Here is a 7671-nt window from a genome sequence, read left to right as displayed (position 1 = left end):
CAAAATAAAATTGTGGTGTCACCAAAACGTGCTGAACACATTCTGGGCTCTAACGCATGTGTGGGAAGTTGAGCTAGAAGCCTCAAGTGCTGCTGAACCCCTAGTCGATCCAGCGAGTTATCAAGTAATTATATGATAACTTTTTCAAGAAAAACAAAAATCTAACTTTTTCTGACCACTGACATCTCTTTGTGCTGGGATGCGCACAGTGGCACGGTGATAAAAAATGTGGAGGGGCATCACCTGGCCATCGTGCGCGAGCTGTACGTCTATAATTTCTAGTAGGATTCAGCAGTACACGGGTGATTTATGGACAGTCTGTGTCGTCCTGCACGGTGCCAGTTCCAGGAGCCTTCGTCAATTAGCTCTGTTTTCTGCTTAAGCCATAAGCTTCCTCCATGGAAACGCCAGGAGGGGCTGCGGGGAGGGGAGCAGACAGGTGCGCCCTCTGTTCGGGAGGACACCAAGGGCCGACCTAGCCGCCGCTGCGTCCCTGGCAACTCCACGCACGCGTGCGCACTCCTCGCGGACTCGCGGGGCGGGCGGCGGCCCAGAGGGAGGGGCCGTGCGGGAGGCGCGCGCAGAGCGCCGAGAGTCGGTTCGCGGAGACCCTCGGCCTCCTGGCGGACGCGGTGCCGAGGCAGCGCGAGGTGGTCTGTGGGCTGGCGCCGCCCGCGCTGTAGGGACTTGTAGTCCGCGTGCCTCCCGGCGCCTTCCCCAGGTAGGCGGGTCTGCGCTTCTCCGCCGACTTCCTGCCGCTGCCGAAACTACACCTCCCGCCATCCTCTCCGCTGTCGAGCCTGAAGCGGAAACAAATTGTGGGCTGCGAGGGTGCTGCCCTCCGCAGGGTGCCGCAGCCCGCTCCCCGCCCCTCCTGCGTCCTCCTGCGAGGTAGGGAAACGAAAGCCGCGTCTTTCTCTTGGGGCTTCATCGGCTCCCAATGGGAGGAGCGCGCGGGGGAACGTAGACCTCGCTTTACCTGAGTCAGCCCGGCGCTCGAGAGTCGCGCGTGTCTCCTCACCTCACACCAGTCGGGTCGAGGAAACGTGTGTGCGACGACCCCCGGCCGGGCCTGTTCCTGAGCCGGGCAGCGAGGCCACCGGGAAGTGACCGCACTCTCGGGGTCTCAAAATTTTCCCCCGGTTCTCCCTGGGCCCGTGGCGCCGCGGCGGACGGCCGCATGCTCCCAGCCATGCATTAGGCAGGCCTGCCCTGTGCGCGGGGAGAGCGCGGACCGCCGCCAGCCCGAGGCCGGGGCTCGAGGAGCCCGCGGCGCCGCCACGTGGGGCCAGCCCGCGCCGCGCCCGGCCTGCAGCAGGACCCACAACATGGAGGCGGCCGTCAGCACCCGAGACGGCGGGGACCAGGGCGCCGCGGGGTGCCGCGAGGACGCGACGTCCATGGACGCCTATCTGCGGAAACCGGGCTTGTATGGGAAAATGGTCTCCAAGGACGGGTCGTGCCTGTTCCTGGCCGTGGCGGAGCAGGTAACGGGGCAAGGAGGGCCTGTGAGGTGAGCGGCGGGGCCGGGTGGGAAGGCGGCGGCGGGCCGCTGTCCGGCCACGCACGTCCGGCGCTGCGCGTGGCCCCGCTGTCGTCACAGCGGCGCACGGTAGCGCCGGATCGGGACTCTGCCCTGGGTCTGGAAGCTGAAAATCGAAACTTAAAAAACTTAAAAACCAGTAAATTAACTGGGTGGCGTCCCTCCTGGTGAAGAGGTAATGAGGGCAACCTGTGAGGCCTGTTCAGGACTTCTGCAGTTCGTGGATTGCTGGGGACTTGACGAGATATTTCCCCATTCTCTTCCGCATTCACCGTCGGCGTTCACACCAGTAAATCAAATGTCTACTAGAGGCGGCAGTGCACCAGACTTCACTCGCAGAACTTAATTTTTTTCTCATACTGCACTTTGGAGTGTCGGGTAGTCAAGCTTGCCGAGGTCCCCTTGAATCAGGAGGGGATAAATGTGCAGTTGGTAAAGCTAGCCTTGTAAACATTCAGAATGTATTAAAAGAGTTGTCTTTGAATAGAGCCCACACTTTATTTTTCTCCGTAAGGCAGTATACAGGTGTAGTAAGAGCAATTTACTGTTTTGGCTTGTTGGTAGGGGACAAAGTATATACGGGTGTTCCCTGGGCCTTTCTTGACCGAGTTTTTCCTACAGGATGGTTAGAATCACATTCTAACACGGTTGCTCGGGACGTGTTTTTGATTTTTGTTTGTAAGAGAGCTTATTCCGTGTTACGTAACACTGTGCAGTTGGTAGGTATACAGAAAAAACAAACAAACAAAAAACAAGCTGATCCTATATTGAAAAATAGCTGCTGAAATTAAATAGGAGGGTAAAAGTTTCACGTTACTGCCCTGGTGTGTATTGCATACCTACCTTTCACAGTTCGCCCTTCTTTGGCTTAAGATACACCCCTTTTCTCCCCTCCCGTAGAGTTTTTATGTTTCTGTTTTTCTCACCTTTTTTGAAGCCTAATTAGCTTTGAAGTTTTGTGTTTGTGAGTAAATGTTTTACTTAACATCTGTAGACCCAGTCTATTCTCATTTTTTTTCGACATCAGAAGTCCAGCCAATGTTTTCACATCCCTGGATAATTTTTCCTTTTTTCAAACCAGGAGTTGATTCAGTTGGTACAAACCTTTGCATTATGTTACAGGCATTACCATTCAAATATTATAAAGCTCCCCAAATTGAGCTTTTTCAGTTCATTAGATTTCTCTCATGTTTAGAAATTAAGGATGTTCCAGTGTTCTTGTGGGATATGTTCACACACCCACCCGACTCTTTACTATTAGTAGATAAACAGTCTGTTCCATTTGTGAATTTTCTGTGCTGTTTCCTCAGCGTCAGGCTGCCTGGCCCCAGCACCTTTAGAAGCAGAGTAAATTCCCCGTTTATACAGACTATTAGCTGTAGCAAGAGTGGTAAGGAGGTAGAAAGGAATAGAAATATCTGGAATTGCAAATTACCAGGTCCACCTGTGTCTGATTTCAGTATTACTAGCTGTAGATAATTGGTGAACTTGATTAAGCGGAAGCCTCTGTTACTGTAGTGGGATCTCTGTTTTTAAGTAGAGAGGCAAGAGCTCGTTAACACTAAGCACTCAACATCAGATAACACATTTTATTGTTATCTTGTGGGTGGATTTAAGTTAGGTGCAAGAGAATACCTCCTCCAATTTAAGCCACTCTTGATGTTTTTGTATACTGAGTTTAGAAAGCTCAATACCATAAATTCTGGGGCAGGACACCTCCTCTGTAGATGAGGACTGTGTGTATAGCCCTCACCGTCAAAGGCAAGGTATGTGTTTGCGCATGTGTGGGCGAGGGGGTAACAGCAACCTCAGGCTGCCCTTTCAAAATAAGTACAAAGGCTTTACTTTTCTGCCAACAATTTCTCCAGCATCAAAATAATTTATTGTGTCTAACGAAGAGTCAGAATGAGCAATCTGAAAGACAGTCTTGGTTGGGGAGAGGAGACTGGAATTAGGGGTAGTCTTTACCCCCAAATTACTTGATTTAGTTAGGCCCTTCCCTTTTTACACTCTGCAGGAGGCCTGACCTGAATCAGCTCTGTGGCCATGGAGCTAAAAATAGGACACACTTAGGGATTTGCTAAAGCAGTGTCTCTCAGCCTTTCCCAGTGCTTTATCGCTATCTTGTTGAAAGTAAAGACTGGAAAGTCTCCTACCTCTAGGTTATTTTCAAGTATATAAAAATTTGCAAATATATTTTTCATTCCATTTGCATTCTTCGTGAGTGTCCTTGAACTTTGCAGTGCCAGACGTTTTAAACAGTTGTCATGTAACCTTGCTTCTGTTGTAGTGCTTGGCTTTGTAAAGCACTAGCCCCCCATTCTTCATGGAGGTTTTTGAGAGCTTTGCTTCTGAGTAAAAGGTTCGTATTTCATGTGCAAATAACATCTTCGTTAAAAGTGGAGAAAAGATGAGATAGGCCTGTCATTGTTTTTGACGGGAAATAAGCCTTCTTCACTTCTGCCTGCCACCTGTTGCTACGTAGATGGCTTTAAGACCAGCTTCCCTTGCTAATGGTAGGAAAGCCCTATCAGATGACCCTGTGGTTTACTCCAACTAATAATACCCTGATTCATATAGTCTAGGTATGTCTAACATATCTTCTGTGAAAGAAGGTGTTGCTAAACGTTATTTTTTGAATTGGCAAAAAAAAAAAATTGTGTGGTGGTTATTTTTACATGGGGAGAGCCCTTCAAGTGCAGGATGCTTTTTCATTGTTCCCAAGATAGGATGGGGCTACATCCAGGTTGAAAGCCAGCTAGTATATTGAAAACGAACTCATTGCAAACCTCAGCTAGCGCGTCTTCCGTATATCTCAATGGAAAGGGACATAACTGGCTGTCAAGAGAGTTGTGCCGTTGGTTCTGTGGGTGTAAATGAGCCTTGGCTGTGGACGACCAGCAGTCAGAGATCCCCTTTTCTCTGCTTACCCTGAACATAAGGTTGAGTCACTCAACTGGAGCTGTAACTTTTAAAGTTACTTGATATTAATGTAAAATCCCAAGGATCCTTTTTAGTAGTTTGAGATGTGGTTATTTTAAATGCCCCAGGTTTGTTTTCTTTTTTCACTCCCACCATGACCCTTTAGTGGTATCAGGTACACCTTCACTGGAGATACCTAGTAATAGGAAATTAGTTTAATCTCCTCTTTTAAGCATGGCAGTTGAAAATATTGGAGGCCAGCCAGAGGACTCCTGACAGTTTTAAACCAAAACTTTGGAATTCAGAGACAGAATGCCAGTAAGTTATCCTTTTGTTGAACTAGTTTAACGAAAGAATACAGAGTCTACAAAGTGAGAGAATTTGGATCATCATTGTAGTGTGACTTAGTTTGGGTAGTGCTTTAAGAAAAGATTTTGGGCGTAAGTGCCAGTTTCAAGGCTATTGGGATGACAACACACAGCAACATGTTTGTATCCTATGTGCTGCCTATTTGGATGTTCTTTCAAGATTCACTGAAGTCTGACAACTGAGGATTTAAGAATACAAGGATTAATTTTTGTGAAACCGCAGTGGACTTAAATTTCTACATCAGGCAAGTAATTCAAAATTCCTGGGAAAAAGGAATCTTACAGGCTTAAAGAATCAAAGAGATTTCCTGTTGAAGTTGCCTCTTCTCTTTTCCATCCAGCATAGGACGATGCTAAGCACTGTGTAACAGGGATTCTGCTAGCCCTGCTTTGTGAAGAGCAGACTTACCGCAGAGGGCTGGCCTAGAAAGTGTCTTAAGTTGACAAAGGTTTCCTTAAAGGGAGTGATGTAGTGACCTGAAGGAGAAATGGTAATAAGCTGTTACAGAATGACATCTGACTTAAGAAGTACTACTGTTCGTATATGTTACATTATTTCTGTAGTTAGAGGAAGAGTTGGGAATGTAAAGATCTAGAAATTATGGAAAGGGTAGTGGAGACTGATGTCCGTTGGTTGTGAGGTTGTCTTGGGTGTGAAAGAAGACACTGGGTTGTAACTCAGGTCCTCATTTACCGAAATGCTTAATAACTATTCTTTTTCTTAGGTATTGCACTCTCAGTCTCACCATGTTAATGTCAGAATGACCTGTGTTCACTATCTTCAAGAGAACAGAGAGAAATTTGAAGAGGTAGTTTGTAATTTTAAACATACAATGGTGTCTTGACTTGCACTTACATTTCAGCTTTTATAAGTGGTCTGGTGGGAATTGCACAGGCTGGCTCTTACTGTAGGTTATGAAAATAACCCTTATAAAAAAAGAACTGTTTTATTGAATTCAAATCCAGTTATATTCATTTGTGATTTGTTTTTAGTCCATTTTGTGGTATTCATTTATTCAGACATTTAGAAATCATATGACAGATGAGAGACACCGCGCTGTGGAGGATGGAAGGATAACTTGGGCAGGATCCTTACATACAAAGAGTGTGCTTTGTCTGACATGGTCAGGGAATTGGGTGTTGGTGCTAATAGTTTTCTGTGATTGTTATCCCGCCTATGAATTTAAAAACCTTCAGACTTGGAGTATAAAAAACTTGCTGCATACAGCTAATACTGAACCTGTATCAGAAGGCACATACAGGTTTCTAATTTTTGAGGTTCATCATCGTGAGTCACATGTCAGAACACTGTACTTATGTAAATAATGATTAATAGTTAATAAGGCATTGTATAACAACTTCTCTAATTTTCTTTGTACTACGTAGTAGGCTGTGAAATAAGATGCCACAGTGGTCTATTTTCATTTCACCTCAAGCCTTATAGGATTTACTGGTTGGTGCTATGACCCAGAATTATGTCATATGAATATGACAACTTCCAATGATGGTATTTCCCCCCACTGAATGCCAAAAGAACATTGGCACGTCACCTGTCAAATGTTATAATTGACATATTTGCAAATAGATCTTAGTTTGAATATGCTCTTGAGTTGGTATTGCTGCTATATTCAAGTGAAATATTATTACTGGTAATGTTTTCTTGGGTGCCATGTTATATTATGGACATGTAATTTATTCCAGGAAGGAGAGTTACCTGCTTGATTAGGAAATTCGAGAACTTGTTTTATAAAAAAACAAAACAAAATTGGTAGTGTGGAAGCTAGATGAGAGAGTATTAGGGTGTGGTGGTAGGTAGGTGGTAGAGGAGGGGGAGGAGAGGTGGAGCAGTCTATAAGTATTTGAAGAACTTAAAAGTAAATTAATCACTATTGATGGCCCCAGTTGTGGAAATTCATTTGTGTTGACAGTAGTGGAAATTTCCAACATCAGTTGAGTGTTTACTATGTGCCAGTCTTTGTTTAAGTGCTTTGCATGTATTTACTTAACCCTTACATTCTTAGGAGGTATGATCAGAGGTTGAAAGTTCTAAGGGGGAAAGTTCCATTTTCCTTACAATAAGGACCTTTTAATAGTTTTCCTTGGGCAGAACTGGAAAAGGCTGTCATGGGAGTTAGGGGTGTAACTTGTTACTCACATGTAGTCAGGGCCTGCCTAGCTGGATACTTTCTGATTATAAAGGAGAATCTCAGATTGGATGCAGGTTTGTGTCAGAACAACATTTAGGTGTCTTCCAACTTTAAGTGATATTGTGGGTTTTTTTTTTAAAGTCTGTAAATAATCACCTATATTTATTGCACTTTTAAATAATCATTTACAGACTCTCTTTTAAGTCTGCAAATACAGAACAACAGCTTCTGATTGGTGGGTATTTAAAATATGTAGTTATTTTGTGTGGAAACTTAAGGTAACTTTTGCGAATTTGACAGTGTATGATTTGTAGAAGAAGTAATTTCGATCTTAAAAAGTCCATGGGTGTTTAAAAGATTTTTATAGACTGGGGCGGGGTGTACTTTAATGTTTTTAAGTGTATCACTTTGTAAAACTGGCTGTGACTGTCATTTAAATAAAGTTGAATTTGGTGTTTTGGACAACTGTCTTTTAGAGCATTTCTCAGTTAGAGCATTCTCTATGAGAAAAACAAAAACCATCACATAGCTTGACTAATCTCCGGTTTTATGTTAAACTAACAATGAAGCAAGCTGTATTAGAAAAATCTTGATTCTTCCAAGTATCTTCAGCATTATAGTGTAACTGACCTTAACAGGCAGTGAATATATTCAAATATTTATGTGTATTAATAAACAAGTATTTTTTAGC

General features: G+C 44.6%; 1 long non-coding RNA gene across 1 annotated transcript in view; it reads left to right on the top strand.

Moving 5' to 3' along the window:
- The first annotated feature begins 603 nt into the window (after positions 1 to 603).
- The window catches only part of LOC140847555 (uncharacterized), a 96611-nt gene continuing 89543 nt past the window's right edge, over positions 604 to 7671 (top strand). The window contains exon 1 of the long non-coding RNA XR_012127618.1: positions 604 to 891. This is a non-coding gene — a long non-coding RNA (uncharacterized lncRNA). The remainder of the gene's footprint in view (positions 892 to 7671) is intronic.

Source organism: Manis javanica, chromosome Y, assembly GCF_040802235.1.
Source record: "Manis javanica isolate MJ-LG chromosome Y, MJ_LKY, whole genome shotgun sequence".
Classification (NCBI taxonomy): Eukaryota; Metazoa; Chordata; class Mammalia; order Pholidota; family Manidae; genus Manis; species Manis javanica.
Note: the sequence above shows the minus strand (reverse complement) of the source record. Positions and strands in the feature narration are given on the sequence as shown.